We start from the raw sequence: 14,135 nt of genomic DNA, 5'->3' as shown, positions 1-14,135 counted from the left end.
CCACTGAACTCCATGCGTCTTTTCATTCCCTCTCTATTTATTCCCTGTTATTCTTTTCCGTCGGAGGTCGTAGACTCGAAATGTAAAAGACTTTTCCAATTCTCCTGAGCGTCAAACTAATACACTTGCTTGTTGTTCCTACACGTGTCTTCGTCTTTATTTCTCTATAAATTTGACCTATATATATATATATATAATATATATATATATATATATATATATATATATAATATATATATATATATATGTATGTATATATGTATATGTAATAGATGTGAGCATGTTTGAATCAAAATTCATTACTCTAAATCTCTCAATGTTGAGCCTCGAACGAAAATGAAACAATTAGACCGTCGGGAAGATATTTGAATGGAAAAGAGTATATCGAATATTGATTGTATTAAAATGGTTCAGCACCTCTGTGCAGAAGAGGATCTTGGTGGCTAATTTGCAAAGTATAAGTTGGCCAATATCATTTTGTTAAAAGTATATAAATAAATTTCATTCGAAAGAAGTAGAAACTTATAATACACGAAGAGTGCAAGCAGGAAAAGAACAGCAATACCCACGGCCCAAGGAATAAAACAAGTAGAAGATATTAAGCAGAAAACTACGCGGAAAAGAAGAAAAAAAGAAGAGGAAGAAGGTGAAGGAGAAATGAAGAAGAGGGTGAAGAAGGTGAAGAAGGTGAAGAAGAAGAAGAAGAAGAAGAAGATTAAGACAAAATTGTAACACAATGCTAATTTTCCGTGAATACATGAAGAATAGATTATGTAAAACGTAAAAAGCTGCAATAGATGCATGAAGTAGAGAAGTGAAAATCATTGTAAATAAATGTATGAAGAAAAGCAATGGCGAAGAATATGCAAAGGGAAGAACATACATACATTAGAAAGAGGAATATATGCCACAATGAATGTGCTACAATGTATTAAAACAAATTCGTGTGTGTGTGTGTGTGTGCAGAAAATCTGATGTTACACAAAAGAATAAAGAGGGACACGTTTAAAATAAATGAAGTCATTTTAAACAGATTTTTATATTTAGAATGAACTAAAAAGTTCAAATGTCATTCAAATTAATGGTTGAAAATAGTAAGTATTTTGGCTCTGTTGCCAAAGAACTACGTGGGAGGGGTAATAATTACGAGATATATAAAATGTGATAGAAATACAGCAAAAGATCCGGGAGTTAAAAACAATAGATTACGAGGAAATTCAAGAAAATAAAGAAAAAGGGCCATATTGATAATAAAGAGAACAAAACCATCTGAATCTGGATTTTAAAATTTATCAGCAAACTGACATTATACACGTAAAAGAAAAGTAAAGTGAAGAATATGTGGGGATTTTTTGCGATCCAGTGCATTTCAGACAAAGTGTCCGATAAAGCAATTCCATAATCTTCATTAGGCGTAATTGATTACGAAGTAAGAAGCTCATGCTTGTAAGTCCTACTTTTTGTTCTCAACTTTATCAGTGTTAAATATCATGAAGAATTTCTCATTCCTACAAACACACTACACTACAGCTCGGCGTAAGCCGTGCACTTTGAATTATGTTATGAACCAGTATACCTTAATAAAGTGTGAGTCGGATTCTGTAAGACAACAAAGATACTTGAACAAGCAGGTAGAAAAACCTTCATCCGGAGAGTTACTGGAATTCATATCATAAAATTGGGTCATATATTTATTTTTCCTCTTCATGTAAAAATCGTAAACACGCGGCTGTTTTCAGTTTGTGATCTCGCGCTGATCAAATACTTATCACTAAGGTAAAAATTATTGGGTTCTCTATTGGGTTCAAATTCTGTGGAGGTCAAATTCGGGTTCAGCATTTCAGGGATAATAAAATAACAATATATCAATCCAAGAAATTGTGAAAATTGCTGTTAAATTGCTTGAATGTAAATTATTTGGTTCTTTTACCAAATTAAAACGATCGTTTCTGAACTGTTGCTGGTTTTTAATGCAGGGGAACTTTCTTCTTAATTTAAAAACGTTTTTCAAGTGTGTGCTATTTTCCAGGGTATATTTTCCTACGAAAATGCGTGCATCAATTCGCCCTTCTTATGAACTAACCTTTATGTTTTTAATATAAATTTCATCTAATGTTTTTGAGGTGGTGTCGAATTTTTTTATATCCTTATATAAAACTGAGCGAGTGTATTTCAATTTTCAGCTATCAGTGTTCTATTACTATTTCTTTTTCTTTTCCTTCTTCTGTTCGCTCTTTCTTCTCCTCCTCCCAACTTATTTTTTCGCTTTTTGTTCGATTTTTAGTTCTAGCTTTCTTCCCCTTGCTTCTCATTTATGCATTTATATGTTTTCGTTACAAAAGTTTTAGGTGGGATTCATCCAATCAATATTGGATATTCTCTTTCATTTGCGTTAATTGTTGCATTTAATATAACTGTCTTATAAAATGTTCTACTTTTTAAATTAATGTTTACGGATCGCAAACGAGAAACAAAGAAACGATTTGTAAAATATTTCGTTTTTAATACACACACACACACACACGCATATATATATATATATATATATATATATATATATATATATATAATTAATATAGGCTAAATTTTTTTTCGGGAAAAAAAATTTATCAATGGCCAGCATATCAAAAATTGGTTTTAAAGGTAAAATTTATACATAATTTACAAGATAAGGGCAGAAGAAAAATTCTAATGCCAAATATGCCGAAACAACAAAATTTTTGTCGATAACCATTAAAATTTATGCGTCTCGAAACAAACCGATAGAAATCTCTAACAAATTCGTTATTACCGTATTGGTCCAATTTCGGGATTAATTCATAAGAAATTTTCCCCCTCTTCATATATATATATATATACGCAAACATCATATACGCATAAGCACCCATGTGTATGCATGTATATTTATAGAACTGCACACACATCAATATTTATGTATGTGAGTGTACATATTTTATGTTCGGGTGTTATATTAGAAGATAAAACTTCACAAATCGTTTTCGCTATATAGTCGATAATAAAAATGCTACACAGATATTTGAAAGTGATGTTGAAGAAATACTTGAATAGCTGAACAAGTTTTAACGCAGTGCTATATTTAAGAGATGAAGAAATATGTACATTATTTACATTTGACGGATATTTCTCATCTTGTTTGTTGTTAACACTCTTGTTGTTAACACAATGTTTTGGCTGATATACTCTCCAGCCTTCATCGGGTGTCTTGGTATTTTTCAATGTTGTTGTTGTTATTATTATTATTATTATATTATTATTATTATTATTATTATTATTATCATTATTATGATTCAGGTCACTGCCTGAAATCGAACTCGGAATCTTATGGTTAGTAACCACTACGCCATATGCCCGTGGGTTATTATTGTGTGAATTTTAGGACTTATAAATCTAATATTTTCCTATCCTTCCTTAATACCGGTTCCCATGTGCTATTCATATCTGCACTCGGTCTGCATACTGTAGACAGTTTATTGGTTTCATCCTGTTTTTTCTTCATAATTGGAGTAGATAGTATGTTTTGGGGGTAGTCGTTGCTTAATAGATGAGGACAAATATCCGTCAAATGTAAATAATGTAAATAATGTGAGATTTTATTGGTTGATAGTATTGTAGCGAAATAAGAAATAAAACTATATAAATAAAGACAGAAAAGAATATAGAAAATGGAGGGAGAGAATATGTCAGTTACAGAGAAGACAAAATAAAATGAGCAGAAATGTATTGAAGGAAGAGACGGTGAGGTTATGTGCAACAACAAAAAATAAAAATATAAATTGTGTGTACATCTTATTTTATAGAGACAACGAGGTCCTTATCGTATGCAAAATGAGTGGCCATCCATAAGATAGGCTGAGAAAATACCACTGAAAGCTAGTGATACAGGTTGAAAAATTAAAAGTTGATGGCAATCTTATAATATAGTCCAATTTTCTGATGTCTCTGTGAATAAAGAAACGAAATAACCTGCTCACACTGCTAATCTAATATAAAATTAGTTTATGTGAATAAGCATTGAAATAATATGCCTATTACATTTTTGCGCTGGTATAAGCAATTGAAACAGTATTTAGTTAAAATAGTATTGTCTATAATGTATACTTTATGTATATACATTGCCGATAGATCAGTTACTACAGTATTTGCCTTGATATAGTATTTCTTATAGGCTTGCTGTTTTAAAAAGACAATAAGCAGAACAGAAGAAATTCGTACCAGCAGTGGCCAGTGTGACCACCAGATACACTTTGACCTGTTTGTGGATATTTTTAATGGCGCGTATTTGCAACTATCTACATCCTTCAACGGTAGATCAACTCTGATAGGAGAAATTTCATAGAACACATTCACTGATGTTGTGAATTACCCTGACTACATATCCGGTATGCAATATTGAGGCAGTATTTAATTAAAATAATCATATATATTGAACACTTATATATGCACACTGTTCATATGCCAGTTATTGCAATATTGGTCCTAAAATAGCATCTCCTGTGGATTTCCTGTTTTAAAAACAATATAACTGAGAGAGAGAGAGAGAGAGATAGAGAGGGAGAGAGAGAGAGAGAGATGTAGTAAGTCTATGAGAGTTACAGTTTAGTGACAATGACAGCAATAGCTGACCTTTTGACAAAGTGCATGTATTATGCTTGTCATACAAATGGATATTTTAATCTCTAATATTAGTATGTTTGAATATTTACTTTTCTCTGGTAATCAAACTTATCTTAGGAATTATCATTATTGTAATGAGGATTTAGAAAATAATGGATCCAGCGGCTTCACATAGCCTGCATTATTACCTCTACCTTCCAAATGTTGTAATATATATCTAAATTCCAAATATTTGTAAAGCGGACCTAGAATATGCTGCACTATATTCCAAAAGCTGGTTTAAATGATAAAACAAAATTTGCCAAGGAATATCTACATTTATTTTCTTTTCAGTTCTTTTTAAACTATGAATGTTGCAAAATATGTTGCAGAAAGTTAACGTTAGATATTTTTGTAAAGCATTTCTCAATTAAAAACTTCAAATCAAATAGACTCTTAAACAACAATATTGCAATATCACCTATTAAATGTGATCTCATTACTCAAGCTATTCATTATCTAATATTCTAGAATTGTCTTACGAAACTATGGTTTCTCGAGATAATGTTCAGAAAGTCAAGTGCACTTTATTTGGTTTCCATATCTGATTGACAAAGAACATATTCAAGATAAAGATGTTTGTCTGTTTGTTTTTTGTTATTTTTAATCACTCCCTCAAGCATGGAAAGAAGAAAATTTTGACAAAGTTCTCTAACTCGGTTTGGTTTTTCGGAAGAACCTAGTTTTATTCTTATCAAAATAAAATGGTATGGTTAACTGTATGCTGTAGTACCTATAAATTATTTTGCGGCTTAAACATGCGTTGTAAGTGATGTTTGTTTTTCATTTAATGCCAATAATCATGCATTAGATTATATATATATTCTCACGATTAAGCCCCTGCACGCAGGTCTCTATATAATATCTTGCTCATTTACTTTCATTCTACTGTTTACTTTCAGCTGACGATTATTTTGTTTGTACTACTCAGATGATCGAACTTTTCACTGTAACATTTTACTCTCATTCATTCTGCATTGAAAATTATAATAGCATATTTTTTCGATATTTCAAATATTCTCACTGACCTGCTAAAACAACATATTAAAATATTTACCAATGAATATATAAGTATAAACGATTATTTCATTCAGTGCTAAGTTTCGTTTCACTTCGTTATTCCTTCACTCCTTTTTGCCATTTGTTTCACCAACATTTTTCTTCACAAAAATATTTTCAAATATACTTTTATTATATAGGCTCCAATGAAGCTACAAGTTGTTACTCAGGCCCTCGTATATGAGTCCACTACATGTTATAGCTGAAACAGTTGTAACTTAATGAAGTTGATAAGGGAACCATTTATTCCTTTGTCACCTCTGTTTCTTATTACCGCTCTATACTCAGCCAACACTCCGTTCTGAAAATACGGATGTTGAGTTCTACATCGGATTACTGATTTGGCAATGCCCAAGACAAATATATATACATGTATATATATATATGTATATATATGTATATATATATATATATATATATATATATATATTATATATATATATATATATATATATATATATATATACATATTTCTGTGTGAGTTAGAGGTTGAAAAACCTACTAAGGGATAGTACCTATCCAATATACTTCTGGTAGTGCACGCAATTATCATACCCATGAGCTAGTTATTGCATGGCAAACTCGCAGTTGAGAATTATATATGGGCGGGGGTAAAAAGTGGTTTACCCTAAATTTATACGGGAAATAAGAAAGTCGAGAGGACATAAAATCGATAGGCACCAGCTGGTAAACATTCAAGTATGTCTATTTATTCAAATGTATTGGATGAATCCACACACATGCATTAGTGGTAGAGATTATCAAGTGGAAAAAGTTAGTAATTGAATAAACAAGGGCGTGGAAGCATACAAGCATATAGAAACAAATGAGTAACTGAGCGAATGAGCCAATGGGCAAACGAGGGAAGGAGGACTAAAACCGAATGGGTATGCGGGTATTAGTTCCTTACGGCCATTTCTGCCAAGAGGCAACCAAATCTTCCAGGTTATCTCTATGTCTTCAGTGTCATGCAGGGATGAGCCGATAAGGCTTGGATAATGAATGTGTCCCTAGGCTTCTTCAGTGGGTCTAAGTGTTTGGGAGTTGGGCTAACCCATATAAAAGTTAGTTAATAATAGCTACAGTGTGTTCGTCTTTTTGAAACAGAGTAGAAAAAGACTAAGTGTAAGAATAAGAACAAGCATGTGAATACTAGTGAAGTATATCATAGTATAATGATTTGAGCATAGCAAGGGGAAATAAGATACAGACTTCTCGTGATGTATCATAAGAACCATGTTATTTCATCCAGTGGTGGATAGATGAATATTGTCGTTCTCAGGAGGTGTTTTACAGGTAGGGTAATTTTAGTCAGTAGTTCATATTATGTTTCCATAGAATTTCAGTGGTGGGTTTGATTGTATGGTCCGTGTTACGGAGGTGAACGTTTATGTGTAAAGTGCCAGTTAGTAGGTATAACGTTGCAGAGGGTATGGCATAAGCAACTTATGATGAACCCATCTTGGGAAATTTGGTAGAGGAGTGTATCAATGAGAGAATGGAACCAGGTCAGCAAAACTCGAAATTCCTATGTGTAGTGGTGTTGGGGTCCTACAACCTAATTGGTCAGCTCTTATTTGAAAATATTGACGTGGTTCTGGTTTGTTGATGGTTAACACATCTAAAATAAAACATTAGATACTGATGCATGTATTGTACATTTTGGTCTATTTGTCTGTTTACTTTTGTATGCAATTTCCTATATATTTATAATAATGTATATCTAGAAGATATCTTAATTCCGAATTACTACAAAAAACAAAAGAGAAGGATTATACAGTTTACTTTCACTTTTTATGTGCTTTATTATTTATAAATGCCTTGTTGTTTCCTATTCTTGTTAGGTAAAAACAGTTGGTTTTAGTTTGGATTTCAATGGAAATATTTTTTTTCTAAGTATATACAAAGGTATTAGCAACTCATAAGTAAGACATCATTCTATTATGATTCTAGTTTAGAAAGCTGTCCTTATTTTGCAGAAAATATCAACTAAAGATTGAAATAGCTCTCAGAATTGACGTACATGTGTACCGTACAAAGTATTGACAACAATGCTACTGCGTTGTTGACAATATCTCCTATTGGTAGATGTTACCTTGTTACTGTAGTTGTTTAATCTCAGTCTAGACGACAGTTACTCATAAAATCAGAAATATTTTGGTTACAAATTTTTTCAGTGACTGAACTGGTAGAATCGTTAGCACGCCGGGCGAAATGCGTAGCCGTATTTCGTCTGCCGCTACGTCCTGGGTTCAAATTCCGCCGAGGTCGACTTAGCCTTTCATCCTCTCGGGGTCGATAAATTAAGTACCAGTTGCGCATTGGGGTCTATATAATCGACTTAATCCGTTTGTCTGTCCTTGTTTGTCTCCTCTGTGTTTAGCCCCTTGTGGGTAGTAAAGAAATATATATATGTGTGTGTGTATGTATGTATGTATGTATGTATGTATGTGTGTATGTATGTATAGGATAGATTGTATGATCTATCATTTCTGTAGTCGAATAAGAGTTTTGATGTAAAAGAGATTAAGGTGATATTTTCAAAACTTGAAGTAAACATCCAATGCTCCCTTTCTGTCTCGTTGAAAACGATGTACAATTAACACATTCTAGAATTATACATAGACCCATGTATCGAAATAATTTATTTTTCTTTCAAGTAGATAGTAATATCCGATACTGACTTTGTACTTCTCAAGCCATTCCATGGATCGTCAATGCTTTGGGTCCCCTACGAGGTCACTTAAACAACGAAATATAAATAAAACATAGGCATCAACAACAAGAATAACAAACATAACGTTCTTTGTGGGCAGATATTCGGTAACAATTATACCTTTGATTTGGGTATGTTCCTTATAAAAATCAAATTTTAAAGTTCCTTTAGAATATATATTTAATTAATATGCATGGAAATTTCGAACTAGCAAGCTTGGTCTCAATCACTTGGTTAAGGGTTAAGTTTCGCTGCGTGGTATCTTGGGCAAGGGTCTACTGCTATAATCTCGGGCCAACCAAATACTTGTGAATGGATTTCGGAGACGGAAACTGAAAGAAGCCTGTCGAATATATATATATATGTATGTGTGTGTGCGTGTGTATTTGTCTCTCTGTGTGTCTGTGTGTCTGTGTGCGTGAGTGTGTGAGTTCATTGATCGTTAGATAACCGATGTTAGTGTGTTTACGTCTTCGTAACTTAACGGTTCGGCAAAAGATACGGATAGAATAAGTACCAGACTTACAAAGAATAAATAGTGGGTTGATTTCTTTGAATGAAAAAGCTGTTTAAGATGGAGATCCAGCATGGCCGGAGTCAAATGACTGAAGCAAGCAAAAGAGGAAAATAGCGTACTATCCAACGTTATATGGGAACATTTTTATATTGCACGTATTGTTATTGAATATCATCAACTACCTTAAGTTTTAAAATGTGCTGATAGGAAATGAAAAGGAGACAAATATTATTTTCAATATGAGAATAGCAGTTACACTAAATAGAATTTTCAAAAATTTCCAAGGATTCTAAATTAACAAAAAACGTAACCATATTCATGTAGACAAAATTTATAGTATGAATGTAAACCATAAGTATATTGGTGGAAATCTTTCACTAAAAGTATTATGGCTAAGAACATATATGGCAAATAACAATTTTAGGATCCAGCAGCTAAAGTTGTGAGACCATTGACTGAAAAGGTTTTAAAATGTTCTTTTCAAAATTAATCAGTATTTTTCAGCACACAATGAAAATTTAGTTCTACAGAAACACTTCAACATTCTAAAGGAGATCGATAACGCAAATGAGACATAAAAATATATGAATATGAGAAAGTGGCTATTCACATACTGAATAGCATGATTCGTAAGTGTTGATAAGAAAATCGTTTAACACCTAATATACTTTCGACAGACAAATGAATGTAACGAACGAGTGAAAGCCGATCCTTTCCTCCTAAATTTAGCGTTAAAATCACGAGAGTACATTTTATATAAATAAACTTTAACCACTACATTGACAAACGTTCTATAACATGAAATCCGCTATAGAACTTACTAAATACGTGCACTGAGACACACACATACGTATGTAGGCGTGTGTATTATTTAGACAACTACTTACTAACTCGAATATTAATAGAATAAGGCAATTTTATCTTCAAATGTTAACATTTGCACAGTTAAAGTGTGGTTGAGATTTAAGTCTGCTTCACAAACAGCTTTACCTTGATGAGTAGATATGAATGTGGTGCACGTGTGTTCGTTTCTGTGTGTGTACGTGTTTGTCGGCGCGCGCACGCCTACTGATTTCGTTATCACCAAGCGTAAATCTTCATTTATGAATAAATGTGTTGTTCACGAGTAAATATGTTGAGTTAATGACTACCCTGAGCACTATCTGCATAAGAATCATGAATATCTCCTCAACAGTGCAATTATCGTAACCGACTCTCGCTTTCTGAACACTAAACCTTACTATACTTACAACCCTTAACTCTTTAACCTCTAATTCTAATGAAATATGTGTTAGATGTGATTAGGTCCAGCAAAGCCAGCATCTAGAGACAAGTTGGCAACAAAACATCACGTTATCGTGTTGCCACTGTATAAATCTCCCTGAGAGATTTAGAAATGCAATATTTCTAATTTTGTAGATAAGTGAATTTATTTCACTTGAAATTCTATAAGTTTTCAAAGGCGAATAAGATTTGACAGTTAGTAAACGAAGCTACCCCACACTGATGGAGAGCAATAACTCTGAAACTAGTCTGTGGATGCTGGCTTTGCTGGGTGGAGGTGCTTATCTCCCCTGTTTGAAAACTTAAGGATGCATAACACGTGTGTCACGTAACCAACTGGAAACTATGTTTCCTGGGGCAACATAGCAGTATTATTCGTCCTTTTCCTCAGTCTGCCACATTAAGTTGGCAACAAACCATCACTTTATCGTGCTGCCACTGCATATCTCTCTGTGAGATTTACTAATGCAATATTTCTAATCTTGTAGATCAGTGAATTTATTTCACTTGAAATTCTATAAGTTTTCAAAGGCGAATAGGCATCGACAGCTAGCAAACCACTTCTTTGTTGTTTTTGGAGGGACTCTAACCGAACTTTTGAGCGAAGCCGCCATTGCTGGGTGGTAGTGAATATTTGGAAAAAGGAAAAGTTATGCGGAGGCTACTGGAGGTCGAGTTCCCCTGGACCCACGTGCGCCGAAGCCGGAGATGATGCAGTGGAAGGAGGAGCTGATAAACAAATATCATGTTATGGTAAAGAAGGAAGGGTAAAATGTGAAAATGTCCCTGCCAGAGGAGAAAAAGTAGAAAATGGACAGGAAGATGGTCATATTCAGAACATTTTCGAATGAAAATAGGAGAATTGAACACGTTCTGCAGGAAGAGATAGGGGAAGTCTTGGAAAAACAAGTAGGAGGCAGCGTGACGTTCTTTACAAGAGGAAAGAGATATGCATCGATCGTAGTAACCCTTGTATCAGAAGAGGAGACGAAAACAAAACCGACAACAGGCTGATACAGGGATAAAAATGGACGTTGATGCCAAACTGTTTGGGCAAAAGAATTGTTAGAGTGAGGGTGGGAAGAAGCCCACCGTCGATTGACCCAGAATTGATAATAGCCGCAATTTTTAATTCGGAGCTGAGGAAGAAAAGCGAAGACCTGAGGATTGGCATGATAAGCCGAATACAACAAGTGAAATGGTGGGGCTATGAATTAGAGAGCGCGAAATACTACGACGAAATGACAGCAACTTTGGAACTACCAAATGAAGATAAACTGGAGATGATGTTGGATGGGAGACCCCCAAAGTGTTACGGATGTGGTGAAAGAGGGCACTTGAAAAAAAATGCCCTAGAGCAGCAGTGGAAATGGTGGAAGAGAGTATTCAGGAGAATATAATGGTAGAAAATGAGCAGAAACAAAAAACAGAACATGACGGGAAATTTGTGGATATGAAAGCCAAGGAAAGAGGGAGAAGGAAGTCGCCGACGATAGTGGAAGTGAAGAAGCATAAAACAATGGAAGAGGAAATCAAGCCCACGACCTGAAACGGAGAAAATTTACCAGTAGAATCACCAGTAAAGGACTTGCAGAATCATCCGGACCAGCAGACATTCAAACAAACAGAGATGCAAAAGTTCACGAACAGAAACTAGACAATCCAGAATTACAGAAACCTAAAGACACAGACACACAGACGAGATACGTAAAATTACAGTCAAACGAACACACAAACACACAAATACACGAACAACACACAGATACAATCACACGGAAGCCAAAAACTGCAGAAATATTCCTACATGCAAAACACAAACAAAAAGAAAATTTATAGCGAAATATAGGACACCTCAAAGTTAAAAGATTTCAAAATTGAACGACATTATGAAAGAGTGAATCAACTGGGGTCGGATGGGGATGTTGAACCTCGCACCTCGGTGGTAATTATGGAAAAAAGGAGAAGCGGTAAGTCGTTATTTTTTGTATAAACTGTAACTGAGAAAAGCATTTATTTGAACATTTTATTGAGAAAAAAAGGAAAAACAAGTAAATCTTGCAACAGTTGAATGAACAGATGTTCAAAACGTTTTTTTAATGTAGGGTGGAACGGAAAAGGAAAGTCGCGGTTTCGCCTCCGAGCGAGGCTGGAAATGTATGTTTAAAAAGGAAAACAAAATGGAGTTCACGGTTTTATCTCGGAGCAGGACCGACATGACCGTTTCATTTTCATTGAAATTTAATTCATTTTACATTCATTACTACATTTACTTTTTGTTTCTGCATGTATGTGTATGACCCCTCTGTATTCAGGACTTGTAATAAAGATTTAAGCCAGCAAGCCATGCCTTTTTCTTCTGTGATAGTTCGATATCTTCATTTTTGCTACCTTATGTTATGTGAGTTCGTTTCTATCTGTTCCTTGTTTATTTGTGCTATTGTGAAAAATCTTGATTGGATTTGAACTGTTATCTTTTGACAGGCTATAATTTTCGCCCTTCGGGTGGAAAATTTCTATTAGTTTTTTTTTTATATTTCAAAATTTATTGTGAAAAATTGTGAACTGTTGTTTGTTTTAAACTTTACGGTTGATTTATTCTGAAAATTGTTGTGTCATTCATGACAAGCTTGTGAAATTTCGTTATGGAATTTAACATCTCTTCTGGCTAGCGTCTTCGCAGAATGGCAACAGAATGTGAGGATTCCCTGCTCTGTGAGTTGGGGAGTGGTGACGCTGATTCAAAAGGAGCAGAGCAAGGGGTATATCATAAGTAAGTACAGGCCCATAACTCTACTTATTGTAGAGTTAAAGATTTTGGACAAGGTGTTAGCTAAAAGGTTGACGCGTGTCGTGGAGAAACTTGTAGGAAAGGCCCAGACATGCGGAATCCTAGGCAGGTCGATCTGGGACAATCTTCACCTTATCCGCTACACCTTAGATAGGTTGGGTAAATTAACCGGCAAAGGTGGAGTATTGGTCCATTTAGACCAAAATAAAGCGTTTGATTAGGGTAGACCACCAGTACCTGGCGGCGATCTTCGACGCGGCTAGGCTGGGCCCTGACTTCCGTGGTTGGATCTCCGCCATGTATAGCGGCATTAAATCCACAGTCCAGATAAACGGCTACCTGTCTGAGCTGTTTCTATCAAGCGTTCAGTTCGTCAAGGGTTGTCCTTTGTCTCCGCTCCTGTACGTGTTGGCTCTTGAGCCATTACTGCGGAAGGTGAAGTATTTGGGGGACGTCCCAATGAAATCGGTTGCGGTAAGTCGGTCACTGCTTACGCGGATGACGTCACCATCATCGTATCCAATGTGGCTTAGCTACCTCGTGTAGAGGAGGCTATTAGAGGATACGAGGTGGTGGCAGCGGCAAAAGTTGACATGGACAAGTCCATAGGCTTGCGCCTTGGCACCTGGAGGAGCAGGTCGATATTGTCCAGTGTCGTGAGTCACTGGACAGGTGTTCCTGTTAAGTTGCTTGGAGTTTGGTTTGGACCGGAATCCCAGACGGAGAAGAATTGGAGAAAGTGGAGGCCTTTATCCTGACCTGGTCCAGAAGGTCTCTGTCCCTGGAAGGAAGGATAGAGGTGGTACAGGTATTTATTGCATTTGTTATCACCTACCGCCTGACCGTTGTTCCTTGCCCCGACTCGTGGCTGAACAAGTTGGAGCGACTCCTCTTCCGCGTATTGTTGAAGGGGGGAAAGCCACTTGTGAGGCGCTCCGTTTGCCGCTAAAGGGTGGGTTAGGATGCTCTGGTTGATGATGCGCAGACATGTGTTGAGGCTGAGGCATCTCTGGTGCTACATGGAGGGTAATAAGGTGTGGAGTCCGTTGGCAGAGGAATTGTTTCCGCGACTAGCCTCTTTGGAGCGATTTAAACCC

At 35.4% G+C, this 14,135-nt stretch overlaps 1 protein-coding gene across 5 annotated transcripts in view; it reads left to right on the top strand.

Moving 5' to 3' along the window:
- Positions 1 to 14,135, top strand: part of LOC115214417 (pyrokinin-1 receptor) — a 384,104-nt gene that overhangs the window by 143,532 nt on the left and 226,437 nt on the right. The window contains exon 2 of one of the 5 annotated variants that reach the window (XM_036514982.1): positions 3,313 to 3,345. The exons of the other annotated variants lie outside the window; for them this stretch is intronic. The gene's annotated coding sequence lies outside the window, so the exon portion shown is untranslated. The remainder of the gene's footprint in view (positions 1 to 3,312; positions 3,346 to 14,135) is intronic. 5 annotated transcript variants of the gene reach the window in all.

This window comes from Octopus sinensis, linkage group LG1, assembly GCF_006345805.1.
Source record: "Octopus sinensis linkage group LG1, ASM634580v1, whole genome shotgun sequence".
In the NCBI taxonomy this organism is placed as follows: Eukaryota; Metazoa; Mollusca; class Cephalopoda; order Octopoda; family Octopodidae; genus Octopus; species Octopus sinensis.
The sequence above is the reverse complement of the archived record's forward strand: the minus strand, read 5'-3'. Positions and strand labels throughout refer to the sequence as shown.